This window comes from Callorhinus ursinus, unplaced genomic scaffold (assembly GCF_003265705.2).
Source record: "Callorhinus ursinus isolate GAN/ISIS: 27379988/994484 unplaced genomic scaffold, GSC_fseal_2.0 scaffold113, whole genome shotgun sequence".
NCBI classification, from domain to species: Eukaryota; Metazoa; Chordata; class Mammalia; order Carnivora; family Otariidae; genus Callorhinus; species Callorhinus ursinus.
In genome coordinates this window covers 439,863-455,660 of record NW_027397175.1, presented here as the reverse complement: position 1 = coordinate 455,660, position 15,798 = coordinate 439,863, and the positions used below count along the sequence as shown (strand labels likewise).

The following is a 15,798-nucleotide window of genomic DNA, read 5'->3' as shown; positions in this document are numbered from 1 at the left end:
TCCCTTTCTTTATTCCTCCTGACAGGCTATTCTTTTAATATCATCTTAGTTCTAAGATGGCATAGACCGTACCTTCCCTACATCACACACAGAGAAAAAAGAAAACTGACAGCGACAGACGAGCACCTTTGCATTAGGTTGCAATGCACAAATAACCAGAGAGTATAACAATTCCAAATGGGTGTAATTTCTTTCAGGTTCAAGGATCAGTTTGCTTGTTTTGCTGCTGCTAATCACCTCTTAAACAAACAATTGCTTTATCTATGTACTGTGCCTCATTTCACTTTCAAATTATGTGTGTGTTTTGCTCCTAACAGCTTATTATGATCTATAATTAACAATTTTGCTGAAAGCAGAGCCGTGTATTGAGGAGAGCCCACATGCTATCTGAGAAGTACTTGAAACAGGAGACCTTTGTTTTCCTCACAAATTTGGCAAACAGAAGGTACCTCCTTTCTCTGCTGTGTATTGTCTTCTCCAGAAGTCCAGAAGTGTGCAGGCAGAAAAGTAAAAAGAAATATTTTGAACTCTGGAAGAATTTCAGTTTGCTATCTTTGAATCAAAATAGACCTAGCGGTTCTCGAATTTGTCCACAACCGAGAATCACCTGGGGAGCTTTCACAGGAATGCTCAGACCTAACCTCAGACCTATTAAGTCAGGATCTCTGGGGGCGGGCGCAGGCCTGAGTACTAGTTAAAGCTCCCAGAGGATTATAAAGTACAGTCAAGAATGAGAACAACTGTGGCAAATTATATAGTCTACTTGTATAGGCTACCAGGAGCCCCAAGAAAAAGGTAACAACTGGTAAGAATTAAATGGTTAAAAGTTGAATTTACTAGACTGCACTAAAACTTAGATTATTTTCCAAGTACATGAACATCGCCAATCTAAATGACTTGCAGAAGATTCTTTTGACCCACCTCTCAGCTTATTCAAACTCACCAAGCAAACAGTAAAGTTGCTTAAAAATTTCACCCTTGAAAGCGGGTCTTTGAGATAATGGAATGGAAAATCATTTGGGAACAGATTTCCTGGATGTATTCTTGAATAGGCAACCTGCATTTCTCTTGTGGGTCAACCACTTTAGAACTTTCTCTGTGAGGCTTGACAAAGTTATTAAAGACACAGCTCCTGAATTCTTGTGTTGAAAGGTCTGGGTACGGTTCTTCACTTTCACACAATCTTTTAGATGGCAGGGAAACTAGTTTCTTTTATTCACATCAGAGAAGCTGGGTGTACGCTTTAGTGTGAGTGAGCCGTCAGAACTTTTAGACATAGGTATCTTTTTGCCTTTGTGACACAGTCTTGAAGCCCTGCCCAAAGAGTTTCTTTTTGACCCAACACTGAAGTGTGCCAAATTTGTTCCCTGTGCTCTTCTCTACCCCCAGTACAACTCTCTCTGGAAACTGCTCCATCCTTTCTGTCTTATTCTCTTGGACTTAGTGTCAGCTAGCTTCCTCTGATCAACCAATTCTTGTACATACACATTCAAATTCAAAGTGCTAATAAGGAATTCTAAAAGGATGAACTACATATTGCACTTTTTCTTTTGGCAACTTTCTCCTCTCATGCTTCTAAATAAGTCTTTCTTTACCTCCCCCCCCCACACACACACACCTCTGTTATCTAATCCAGGGGTTTCCAAACATGGCTGGTCAATGGACTCAAACAGGGAGCTTTTTAATTATAATTTCCTCGGCTCTACTCCTTGATTCTGTTTCAACAGGTCTGGAATAAGGTCCAAGAATCTGTATTTTTGGAAACTCCCAAAGTGATGCAGATGATCACCTAAGTCTGGAAACTAGTAATCTACTCCCTAGGAGAATGCCAGGTCAGAGTAAGGCAGAAGGGAAAGGGTCACCCAATAGAGATGCATGGTGAGCGGTACTCAGAAGTAGGGAAGGATTTCTGGCACCTCTTCAAGTCCCTGGTTCAGTTCTGGCTGAGAGAGCAGCTGTCCGAGCATGTGCTGCAGGTGTGACACTGTTCAGAGAGTGAATGGCTCCAGGGTTTGCAATCTATCATCATCACTGTCCAAGTGGTTTTGGATATGTCAAGGGACAGAGCTACCTTTGGCCATAATAAAGATTCTCATTTTCCAAAACCTAATCTCCATGCAATAACTGAGAAAGCATATGCTGTATCCGAGGGCCTGCTCCTCCAACAAAAACTTCCAGTTAGAAGGTGAAGAGGACCTGAGGGCCTGGGAGGAAGGGAATATTGGTTAAGAAGGTTTACGAGAGGATAAAAAGCATCAAGCACAAAAGAGACCTTACATTTAAAAACCAGTTTAACATAGAAACAGTTTCCCTTTCATGATGGACCAAGCAAGGGGTGGGAAGCTTTGCAACTCTTCTCAGTATCTCTCATTGGCTGGCTTGCCTCACAGTTTCTTGATGAAGAAAACACTCTGCAAGGCAAGAAATATTGTGACTTAAATTGCATTCATGAGATTCTCTGATAAAAAAAAATCAATGTGTCAGATCAATTTTTCTTAAACAAGTTCATCATACTCTAGAGTGATCAATAGGGAATGTTTTTCAGCCGCTTCTCAGCCTTCCCACTTCAGTAATTGCTAGAATTTCATATCGACAGGCCATAGGATGCTTTGAAGGCTGAATTGATCCATTAGCCTGTGGAGCTACAAAGCTGGGCCACAACAATAACGTGGTGTCCCCCCAGGGACCAGGGCTGAAATCAAACAGGAGGTAAGCCATTACATTATGCGTTTGACCCTGGAGGAGCCAGGCTCCAGCTTCTATTTGCAACCAGGGAAGGTGCAAGAGGAAAAAGAATGGAGGACACAAAAAGAGAATGGGACGAAGAAGAGAAAGCAGCAGAGGCTGGGAAGGAAGGAAATGTGGAGAGACCTACAGCCTGACTATAAATGGTCCCCATCAAAGAGGAAATGCTGTGTGGCCGGGTGAACCACACATATGCTGGGCAGCTGCAGTCAAGAGAAAAACAAACTTGAAAGGACTCCAAATGGGAAGCTAAATGATGTCCACCAGTATCATTTTGGTCTTGAACTTTAGCTCATAGTTCTTCTTTAACAGTGATGTGAATAATTACCCATGCCTGGGGCGAAGGAGAAAAGGAGCCTCCAAGAGTACAGCCAAGGAGAGAGGGGCAAAAAGGATGGGGAAAATGGAGAGAACGCTTCTCTTTTGCCAAGAGGTAAAATTATTCATCTTGTAATCATTCCTGGACAGCTGTACTGAGCATTCACACAACCTACTAGCTCAGCAGGTTATCATAATAGGGATTATAATATAAAAAGCATCTCAGAGAAATCAAGGCTTGATTCACCAAAAAGAAGTCTTACCATAGGGGGCCAGGTCATACTGCCTTTGCAGTACAAAGTTGAACTTTGGTAACAGGAAAATAAAACCCGACAGTCAGAGTGTATGCTGGTGAGAGGCACTGATTTGCCTGTTACGAGGCCGCAGTTAATCTATTAATCGCAGAATTGTTCATTAGCTATCCTACACACTACAGTTACGTGGGCTTCTCAGAAACCTGTTGGAAGGCAATGTCTGTGGAAAGCAAATTTGCACATAAGATGGAAATCGCCCACCACATGCTAGCATGGTTGACCTGCAATTTGTATGCGGAAATTAGGTGTGCCTTATTAAAACTCAAAGCCAGCATTTTGCTGCTCTCAAATACAAGCGTATGTAGATACCAGTAGCACGAGCACAGTCCTGAGTGACAGGCTGGCATATATGAGTTGTTGGGTCAGACCTCACCAGAGGATAAACTGACGTGTTCCATGCTGTCACACATTGCTTTCTGCATGCACTAGACATCCCAAAGGACGGTGACCTCCTCGGCAACTCACACGTTTTTCAGTTTCCATGTAAACCTTACCTAGTGAGCTCATTTGGGTATTTGTTCAGTATATTTCATAATCAGAGTCCAGCCTGTATCTCAGGCAAATATAATTAATCTGTCCACTCTCAACAGACAGCTGCAGCATCACCTATGTGATTTTTTTTTATCTAAGAAGTTAAATGTGGGAAAGATGAAATTACAAAAATGATGACTCTGTTTCAATAATAGGTTTGTTGAGTACGTTACTAGATAAACTCATTGACAGAGTTAGATAATATTGTGCAGTTGGCAGTATATTTATTTGAGCAAATCTACAGCGAATTATGGAAAATTAGTATCTTACTTCTAGAAACAACCACAGTGGCCCACAGTGGGCAGAGATATGGTGGCAATACCAACCTGGCTTCTCACTTAGAGCGCCATGGACAATCTTGCCGCCTAAATGTCTGCTATCAAGGCATGGGGCTAATTCCTACACAGGGCCAGATAGGCCATATTCCAAGCAGGCTTCTGTGCTGCTCCTATCAAAATTTCCACTGGACTGAGTGGTAAGATAAGACTGTCTCAGGAAATAAACCTCATACACACTCTGTCTACCATCCAACTTTATCTAGATGACTGAGGAGGTTTTATAAAATACATATCCCCAAGGTCCACTTCCAAAACTTGTGATTTGTGAGATCTGAGGTGGGTTCTGGAATCTGTACTTTTTTTAAAGTTCTGTAGGTGACTCTGATGAACAGCCTGGGGTGGAAATCAGTAAGTCCCATCTGATTCTTTAGATGCTCTAAATCCTTACCCTTCAAAGCATATATGGACCAATGGCATATTAAAAATGCAGGCTCTCAGGCCCCACCCCGGACCTACTGAATCAGAATCTGCATTTAAGCAGGATCTCCAGGTATTCTGTGTGGGCAGTAAAGTTCCAGAAGCACTTCTCTCTGATTTGTTTGCATATCTTTTAAGTCACTTGAAGTTATCTACCTAGTGCTCATGGATTGCCACCACCTTGCTTCATGATGCAAAGAAATGCCTTCACTAAGCTACTGCATAGGACTTCAAAGTCTCATTAAGAATGTTCTGGTTTTTAGTAAAACCATTGTTTAAGGTATCATATATTGTTTAAGGCTGTCAAATGTCTCTTGCTTGAAAGACTTACGGAAGAAAACAATTTTTTTAATGAAGAAGAAAAAGGTGGAAAGTAATACATGTTTGCATGAGAAAATACAAATAAACAAAACAAAACAAAAAAGCAAGCAAATAAAAGTGATCTATTATTCCACTCTCCAAATAAAGATATTGTTGATATTTTGTTATAGAGTGTGTATACATATTCCATGTGTATCATCATAAACATTTTCACAGAGTGAAAAATAATTATTTTCAACATGGTTTTTTTATGCCATCATAAGATTCTATTATATGAACACATATGAATACATACTACTTTATGAAATAGGGGCATGGAATATTATTCTCTCTCTATTCCCTCAGTGTTTACTTCTAGTTACTTTTTTGCTGGTATAAACAATACTATAGCAAACATCCTGAGCATCAGCATTTGGATTTGTATATCCCTGAAAATACTTTTAATATATATCATATCTAAAAAATTTACTAGGTTCTCCAAAGGAACTGCTAAGCTAACATTTTTCCAGATGACAATTATAGTTAATTGAGTTTCCCTTTTTGCTCTCATTGTCAGAAAAGTCAGAATTAAATGTAATGCTCAATTACACTAATTATACTAACCTAGATTCATAGATATACGTATTATATAATTACATATAATATATATATTATCTATGTATTATATGTATTTTTTATAGATTGGAAAATATGCATCTTCAATAAAATACATTAAGTATTTTAGGACAGTAGGGTACTTATCAATTTAAATCAAGGTAATTAGTGGTTTCAAAACAAAAGATTCCAAAATTGGCAGGGTTCCTGTTAACGCATGTTAACAAAATTACAGTTAAGTTAGCAAACATACTGTTATTTAAATACCAACAGAAATTTTCCTCCCCATTCTGTTATTAGGGGCTTATTTTTTTTAGACCTTCAAGCATTCCCCTATAAAATGCCTAAATCCATGTTAAATGAAGGACACATTAAATTCAGAGCAAATTGAGGGAAAGGGAAAAGAGGTGAGTATAGGAAGAAGATGAAAAGGAGCTAAAAGAAGAAACAAAAATGGCCCCAGGGAGGCTTTGCCCAGACTAGAGCATCTCCTTTGGCAGAGGCTCATAGAGTAGGTTATAATATCATGACTTCAGAGTGAAATCGAGCTTTAATTCACTGTAAATATAGATTACCACACAGGGAGTGGATTTCCACAGCAAAGGGAAGTTTAGATTCACTCAGATTCAAATGCGAGTAAGAGATGAGGTGAAGGGAGGGAAAGGAAGATTGTGAGAATTACTTCATCCACTGCCAGAATCTAAGATACACATGTGAGACACTGCTGGACAGATACTTGTCTACTCAGATTCAAAATGATGAAGAGGGAGGAAGCAAGAAAAAGTAGGCAAGCGAGCAGTTCCCACAGCAACCCTGGACAGGTCTTAGGAGATGTGACCCAAAACCTTATCTCAGCAGTAAAAGGCTTAAGCCCAGTGGACAGAAGCTGAAGCCTTTTGTAACATTCTCTGCACTCTCAGTCCCCTTCTTGCCTGCAGTTTGATATTGCTAGAAAAACTTCTAACTCAAGAATGGAGCAGATAACCTGAAACCACAAAGTAAACATGAGACAGGCTATTTGATGTAAACTTTGAGAATACGGATCTTCCAAGCCTCAGAGCTCATGTTACCTCACCATGGAGCGAGATCCAGCCTCATGGGCAGAAAAACCCTGGATATAGCCCTTTACTGGGTCTCTTCCAGTTTAGAAGAGAGAATAAATGGCTTTTATTTGAGGAGCACCTTAACTGCAGAGCAAATTATTTTTGTACTACAGTTCAACCAATGGAAGGAATTAATGTAAAAACATGTAAGCATTAGTCCATTTTCAAAGAAGTGAGAACAATGCTGCTGCATAGCTACCTCAGAACTGCAATTTTGTAGCTGAGTAAAAGAGAGTAATAGCTATAGTCCAGTGGTTCTCAGTGAGGGAACCCTGATGTGATAGGCAGAATAATGGCCCCCAAAGATGTCCCTGTCTAATTCGCAGAACTTGTGAATATGCTATGTTTCATGGCAAGGGGGTATTAAAATTGCAGATGAAACTAAGGTTGCTAATCAGATGACCTTAAAATAGAGAGATTATCCTTACTATCTGGGTGGGTCCAATGTAATTACAAATGTCCTTTAACATGGAAGAGGGAGGCAATAGAGAGGTCAGAGAGAGATTTAAAGGAGCTACATTGTTGGCTTTGAAGACGGAAGGGGCCACATGCTATGGAATGCAGGGAGTTTCTAGAAGCTAGAAAAGGCAAAGAAATAGATTCTTCTCGAGAGTTTCCAGAAAGAACAAAGCTCTGTCAACATCTTGACTTTAGCTCAGTGAAACTCATTTCAAACTTCTCATCTCCAGAACTATAAGACAATAAATTTGTGTGGTTTTGAGCCACCAGGTTTGTAGTGAAATATTACAGTAGCAATTGGAACTTAATATTGCTACTGCCTTTTGTAACATTCTCTGTTAAAGATCTGGGAACTTACTAAAAACGCAAATTCTCTGGCTCCACCCCAAACCTCCTGAATCAGAAACTCTTGAGGGTGGGGCTCAACAATGAGCATTTAATGAACCATGCAGATGATCACATTAAAATTTGGGAATTACTGATCTAGTCCAATTCCCTTTGAGGCCCAAAACAGTGAACTAATTTGCTAATATCAAGAGCCACATTAGTGGCAGAACTGGAACTAGACCTAGATCTCCTAGGTTTTTAAAACTATTTCAGTTATTTTTATGCCCTTTTATGCATGTACTACTATTTAGTCTAGACTCAGGTTTTTCCTCAGTAAAGCAAGACAAAGTCTATTTAACCCTTCATAGAGTCATTGTCAGTAAAAATTTAGGTACTATGTAAGTCAAAATGCTTTATATGGAATAAACTGTTGTTCAAAAAAAGGTATTCTTACTACACAGTAATATTACAATGTAATTTACAGGGGACTAAATTATTTTTGTGTGCCCAGCAAGCTATTCTATGCCTTCTTGTGCTAATATAATCACTTACACGGATATGGGCACATTACCCATGCCTAGCCAAATAATACCCTATTCTCCCGGATTGTACTAGGGGAGTATCAGATAACCCAACAGGGCCATACAGTGTCCCTCCCCTGAACTGTCATATGCATGACTGGCCAGAGAAGCCCTTTGGACTGTGATTGCTAAACCCTGCCATTTAAGAGAAATTCTATCTGCAGAACAAAGTCAAGTATAGAGATGAGAGATGGATGGATGGATGGATGGATGGATGGATGAATAGATAAATAGATTCATATGTGGACAGATGAGTAGACAGATGAAGATGGTGGCAAAAGGCAGAGAAAGACACCTGAAGTCAACTGCTTGGTGCCAGTTCTTGAGGCCCTGGATCCTATGCTATAACTTCAGTCTTATAAGCTGTACTCTTATTTCCTTCCAAGCTTTGTGGGCCTTTTTGCTTAAACTGTCAAAATTGAGTTTCTGTCACTTGTGGCCCAAAGAGCTGTGAATAAATGTAGCATTCTTCTTAAATACAATACTACTCTTCAACAACACAATATCGCCTTTCACACCAACAACTGTCTTCACCAGCACCCAGTAGCAGTTTCAAATCTGAACTTCGAACACCTTTGGAAGGCAACTCTCTGAGGATCAATTTCCAAGCTTCTGGGCATCTTGTGGAAGCCCCCTTACTAACCACTCACTCCCCATGTTGTCACTAGTCTTCCCTTTACTCCAACTGCATCACAAGTTTCCCTAGTCAAGAGCCCAAAGGTATGGGACCAAGCCTTGCAAAAGATTTTTCTCTATCTCCTTATGACTTCCACATATGAACATTTCCACAATCCCCAGCAATATCTCTAAGTATCTATAAATACTCCTTGAAAATTCACTTAGCATCCTATCCTCATAAAGTTTCCCTGGGCCTTCTAGGTTAAGAGAAGTACTAATAAGAGTCATGGCTTTTCTTTGTCATTAGTTGACTCAAGCCAGATGCTATCTGAAACAAGCTATGATAATGATTGGATGAGTTTCTCTAGTGTGTATGAAATGAGACTATGGTTTGGGGACTATGCCCAGTTGGGCAAGTGCTCATGCTACAGAGGTCAACAGGAAGCCTCTTGACTGATAGGGAACAAGCTGAGTTTAAAAATAATTTTCCTATTGACTCAAAGGATGTATCTAGTGGAAAGAAGAAAGGAAGGGATGGAGGAAGGGAGGGGCAGAGGGAGGAACAGAGGGAGGAAGGAAGAAAGCCAAACAAAGAAGAAAGGGAATGAAGAAGGTTGATTTTTTATTTTAGATCCTGAATAAAAGAAAACAGCCTATAGACATGGAACATTTTCAAGGATAATAAGGAGTTTCACATTTTAAGGTGGATACTAGTGAAGGTTAAATCCATCAAAAATTTAAAAATGAAATATGCCAGATAGAATGGTGTAGTATAACATACCTACCTTCTAGATTGAAGCCAGCATTTGCCTTAGGTAATCAGCCAAGATCATGCCACAGAGAAAGAAGTTCCTATTAAGCTATCTCCCTTTCTAACCCATGTTCTAGAAGGCAACAATAGCTTTCCCAAATCCAAGGAAAACATAGGTCTTTTTTATACAATATACAGTTCCCAAACATGCTCCTTGGACCTAATGAAAAACCATGCCTGCCACATGTCTGGGTTCACCTCAGCAGGCTGCATCATCAAGAAGGCTTCTTCCATTACAAGCCTGTCTTTAAAATATGGTTTCTAAGTCCTGTGGGCTAATTAAACACAGCTGGGTCTACATCAGCCCCACTCAAGTGTGACGATTAAGCCGGCAAGAAAAAATCAATCATCATTAATCACTAAATCCATGTAGTGACTTTTAGAGGTGCTAAATGGGTTGAGCAGGGCAATGGTGATGCTTTTCATTGAGCGACCAAATGGTTAAAGTGAGAAAGAGCATGCATTCCTCCCAGAATGGGTGGGAATGTCAAAAACTCATGTGTTTACAGAACAGGAAAATCTAGTTAAAGTGGGAATAAAGTGCTTATAATTTCCTGTACATTGCACTCCCTCCAATTCTGGCTCTCTGTTCCGGCCAGGGGAAATGCATATAACTATTGCCACCACTTGTTATCACCTGAATGGTACCTCTGTTAGAGTTTAAGATATCTCTTTTAGTGCGAATATATATATTCACTTGTAAAGTGTTTTCATTGAGCAGACTTTTTTCCTTTTTTTGGACTATTCCCTACAGCCCTTTGCCTTATGATGCACTGAGAGTTTATGTCTTCTCCGAATATACTCTTTACTGAAGTAAAGGAGTCTGGTTTATGCCAAGCCCATTTAATTTAGCAAAACCATCCTCCTCTTTAAGGAAGGTGGCATAGAGGTTTCAGAAATCCATGTGGAGAACAATTAGCACTAACGTTATTATTGCTTTATATAATGTTTTGTTTTAGGTTTGTTTTCCTGTGTTTAATTCCCTTCTGTTTCACTGGCCAAGGAGGCTGACTTTGTGGAATTTGTGGAAATATTTTATCGCGCTCACAATGAGAATCACTTATCGAAGAAAGGAGCCCCGTCTCTTGTTTCATCACTGGACATTAGTTTAGAAACCATTTGTTCTGTGTCCTGTGAAAGAGAATACAAGTCAAGGTGTGCCTGTTTCCCAATAGTGAAGCAAGTCCTGTATTCTTTCTGCTGTAAAATGAGTGCAGGGATTAATTTAGGCAACAAAAATTGTGCACTGCCTCTCCCACACTCCAGCTAATGACAAGTATCTGTGTTGGGAACTCATTTGCAGGCCAGTTTGAAAAGCAAGAGGCATTATAACAGAAAAACAGCCATAAGCAGATGAGGCAATTTTCACATTTGCCTCCTGAAACATAAGGATCTGTGTCCACTGTAAACTTACCATGTGCTTTGTTCTGTCCTTGGGTTGCTCTTTGAGAATTCTTGGAGAACTAGCCTGGGAGAAGGTAGGCTATAAATCCCACCTCCTGTCTCCAACCCTCTGTTCGTTCGTTCATTCTTTCTTCCGAGTATTATTTATTTATTTTAGGAGGGGGGGTGGAGCATGAGCGGGGAGAGGGGCAGAGGTGGAGAGAGAAGCTCAAGTAGACTCTGCACTGAGTGTGGAGTCCCATGTGGGGCTCCATCTCAGGACCCTGAGACCATGACCAAGCCAAAACCAAGAGTCAGATGCTTAACAGACTGAGCCACCCAGGCGCCCCTGCACCTTCTTTCTTTCAATCCTAGTGCAGGATCACTCTCTTCAATGGATAGTAAAATTGGAATTTGGAACTGCTTAAGGAAAAAGAAAAGCCTAACATCTAAGGTGAAATTTCCTTCTCTTCTTTTAAAGTCAGAATAGCATATGGAGAAAATGAAAGGTGTGACCTTTTTAGGTCTCCATTCCCCTTTACCCTTCTGGAAGCAGCAAGTTTAGAGACAATGAGCACAATGGGAAAGAGGGTGGTGAAGGACCAGACTGAGACTGAGACGGAAGAAGAGAAGCAACAGTGCCACGAAGAGATGGAGATCAGGAGAAGGGAGGCTGGAAAACAGATAGAAAAAAGGCCTGGACAAAATCATAAAGGAGGCCAAGGTGGTCTACGGTTTATCCACTTTCCGAATGCACCTTCCATTGCTCTCAGCAATGCTTAGGTGCCCAGCAGTCTCCTCCCATCCATCCATTCCTACTGTGTGGAACACCACCACCCCTTGTTCTCAGAGACCCCATCCACATCACCAGACTGGATTCTTATGGTCTATCTGACCCCTCTGTGAGCTCCAGAGCCTCTAGCACAGTGAGGACCAACAAGTATTTAATAATACTTACTGAAAAAAAAAAAAAACACAACTAGACAATGAGAACTGGTGGATTATTATTATGCAACTTTAGAAGAATAAATATGAGGATTTTTGTACCTTCCTGACCCAAATGACTGATTTGCCTGTTAGAAATCATAGGTATTTGGCAGGCCCTAGAGTAGACATCACAGTTGTCAGTCTTTAGGACTTACAACTTCTACCAAGGCAATGATCTACTCACCAGCTCTAGAGGAAAGAAGGAAAGGCAACAAAAGCTCTACTTACATAATAGTAGGTGGTTAATTCTGGGCTGGCACACACCCACATACACACACACACACACACACACACACACACACACACACCTAGTTCTCACTTATCACACTGGATTGATGTCATAAATTTGAAAGCCATGTTACTGAACGTTTCGAACACCCTGGGACTAACAGCTATGCTGTCAGTCATGTGGTGTGAATGGTTCCTGCACCTGTTTTGATAAAGACGAAGGAAGAGGAAGGCAGGTACTATCAATCTAATTGGGAGCCAAAGAGTAAGAGGTTAGGATTCAGCTAGGAAAAGAAAAAAGTTCAGATGCCCTTCAAGGAAGGTTGTGCAGGTATGATCTTCCAGATGAGGAAATCATTGGCTGGTTAAAGCAGACACTCACCCAAAACCTGTGAGGCTGACACTCACTCAGTCACTCAGAACGGCTGTTTTAAGTCTCATGAACAAGATGCTTCTGTGTTTCTGGCAATGCAGGTGACCCACATGAAGAGGGCCAGCTGTGTCAAAAAGCCTCTTCACCATCTGAACCCATGTTCTCCATGAGCAGGTTTTGCCAACAAGCTCATCTCCCAGGGCCTAAGCCTGGCACAAGGTAAGCAGACACTGAGAAGAAGGAAGTGTAGGCAGTGGGTAAGCAAAAGCAGGCAAGAGTGATCATGGATGTCAGCCAGACTGTGTTTCCTGAATGAAATACCACCAAGCTCCCAGCATCCAAATAAGGGAAAGCACAGATGAAAAAAAGACACACACACACACACACACACACATGCACACACTCAGAATAAGAACTGCACAGGAATAAAAAGACTTTTACGTGAGCACAGGTGGCCAGTAGGAAAGTCAACTGAGGCCTGAGATAGGAACCCACAGGCCTCCAGAGATGCGCAATAAGCCACCAGGTCTGACTACCAACAGCTCCAGCTCCTAGATGGTAGAAGAACCCTCTGACTAACAAGTGGAGGAAGAGAGCAGCATGGCTTAGGCATCCAATCCAGGGGCTATTTTTAAAAACCCACCCCCTCTACCTTCTTTGGGTGAGTACTGCAGGGTGCTGGCCAGTGATGTGGATGCTCAGATAGACAAGTGTAACAGGAAGTGTAATAGGTTGTTCATACTGCATTTGTCAATAGGGGGCTCATACGACAAGATACCAAAGCTTGTATGAGACACAACCCCTCACACACAGAATTTACAGTGGCAATGCAGGAGAATCTGTTCCACCAGTCTTGACCCCAGCTACCTACTTTGAGAAGATAAAAGGGAAGAGAAAGTAGAAAGAAAAGATTGGTGAAGGGTTTTTTTAGAAGAAAGCTGTGCCCTACAGTGAATCCCCATCACAAGGGGACCCCATTGCACAGCCCAGGGGCACCATTCCAGTTGCATTCTATGTGTTCCAGAGTTCCAGAAGCTGTTGAGATACATTGAATGAGTACAAATACTATCCCCAGAACTGTACAAAGCCACAGCCTGGTGCCACCATACCAGCTGTCCCTTAGGGGAAGAGGTGGGGAATGTTGCCTTCACTCCACAGCCTAAGGAGGGAATCTGCAAAGGTTTGCTTCAGAGCTTTGAAAAATGGATTGCCTGTCACTGAGACCCAAAAAGAATTGATGCCCAATTCATTCCCCAGAAAGACAAAGCAGACTGTGGACTGTGACCTGACTCCAGCCCACAAAGTAAAAGGGTAAGGAAAGAAGTGACTGTTTTGATGGGAAGGCCAGAAATGCACAGCAGCATGGATCCATCTGCAACCTGTGTTCATTGCAATGGGGTGCGGGGGGGAGAGTAGTGAGGAACACACGTTCCTTGTGGGCCATGCAGGAGAGCAAGCTCACACAGGAACTCAGAATAAGGTCACTTAAAATAAGAAAGCATCTGTCTAGGCCAAAAGGGCTATGGAAGAGAAGGGCAGCAAAGACCCTCCAGAGTCCCTGCAAAATATCCCAAACAGAGCCCACTCAGAGCCTCTGCAGGCCCAGAAGGCAGGAGAAACCAGCCTGGTAAGAACTGTCCTACTTTTTACATCTTCCTGCTACCCTACACCCCTCCTCCCCAGCAAGACCACAGCTAACTAGCAGGGAAAGGGTGAGCCTAGAGAGAAGGAAAGGGTAAGTCAAGAGGCTCCGCTTTACCACTGAAAGCCTGGTAGGGGGAAGAAAGATGTAAAACTGTGTTTGTTTGCTACTGCTGCATAACAAATTACTACAATCTTAGCAGCTTACAACATCCACTTACTACCTCACAGTTCTAGAGGCTACAAGTCCAGCAAGGCTCAGCTAGTTTCTCTACTTAGGGTCTGACAAGGGTGAAATCAAAGTGTTGTCTGGCTAGGTTCTTATCTTGAGGCTCTAAAAAGGAATCTACTTCCAAACTCATTAGGTCATTGGCAGAAATTAGTTCTATGGGCCTATGAGTCTGAGGTTTCCCAGCTACTGGCTGGTAACCACTCTCAGCTACTTATGGCTCTCTACCCCTTGTATGTGGCCCCAAAACCAACAGAAGCACATGGAATCCCTCTCAGGCTTAGAATCTCTCTCACTTCCCCTTCTACTACCAGTAAGAAAAAACTTTGCTTCTAAAGGTAGCATGTGATTAGATTTGGCCCACTGGGATAATCTCCTTTTTGACACATAAAGTAACACAATCATAATAAGAGTGATATCTCATCATATTTCCAGATCTCACCCACCCTCAAAAGGAAAGGTATTATATAATACTCAGGGTCACTGGAGGTCACTCTTAGAAATCTGCTTACCACAAACAAGTCAGATTGGAAGTTGTGATTGCTCCTAAGGTCTGAATATTCAAATTACTAAATCAAGGGTCTGCTTGCAACACTGAGGAATGGTGGAACTGTCAATTAGTGAAGAATAAACAGAAAAGTTTATGGTTTGTGTAGTTTCCCTCAGGGGGAGAAGAGGTAAGACAGGGAGATTATCACCAGTGAATAAATGTGAAGGACAGTGGGATAAAGCGTTAAATGTTTTGTCTGGATCCTGAGTTGTACTTGCTGGACATACAGTTTACCCAAGGATCATAATCCCAGAGAAAGGCTGGCATGAATCAAACCAAAGTAATGTGTACTAATGACTGTAAGACCAGAGAGGGACAGTAAAAGCAGAAGTAAAGTGAAGTTCTCTGCTACAAAGAGAAGATCCCAATTACTAGAAAAAGAATTTTGGGTGAATCTTCATATACCACAGGGGAAAACAATTATGTCAAAGGAGCCCTGGGGTACATGCCAACAGACTGAATCCCGGTCCCAGTTCTACCCTATCACTTAGATTATAAACTTGGGCAAGACTCTATCTCCCCAGACCTCAGTGTCCTACCAGGGGAATATCCTAAGAATATATGGAATAGGGTGGCATAAACTCTAAAACAGAGTGTGCAAACCGGAGGCCCATATGCTCTGACAGGCCCACAGATGTGTTTTGTTTGGCCCATGCAGTGTTTTAAAAAATATAATATAATATCATTTAATGCCAACATTTTAAAAAAAAAACAACAACAGTAGATTTCCCATTAAAAAAAAAAAAAATCCAGGTTTCAGCTTCTCTTGAAAAACCAAAAGATCTGGAAATACTGGGCCTGCATTCTGCAGGGTAGCAATTCTGCATTCCCTGTAGCTCTGTGTCAGCTCCCTCCTCAGACTCAGGCATGAGTACTGCAGTTCCCCACTGTCCCCACCACGCAGACTTCAATCGTCTGAGAGGCCTTGCT

General features: G+C 41.5%; 1 long non-coding RNA gene across 3 annotated transcripts in view; it reads right to left on the bottom strand.

The window, feature by feature from the left end:
- The window catches only part of LOC141371869 (uncharacterized), a 201,420-nt gene that overhangs the window by 40,698 nt on the left and 144,924 nt on the right, over nt 1-15,798 (bottom strand). Inside the window, exon 5 of one of the 3 annotated variants that reach the window (XR_012377150.1) lies at nt 2,292-2,411. The exons of the other annotated variants lie outside the window; for them this stretch is intronic. This is a non-coding gene — a long non-coding RNA (uncharacterized lncRNA). Of the gene's footprint in view, nt 1-2,291; nt 2,412-15,798 lie in introns of those variants that run through there. 3 annotated transcript variants of the gene reach the window in all.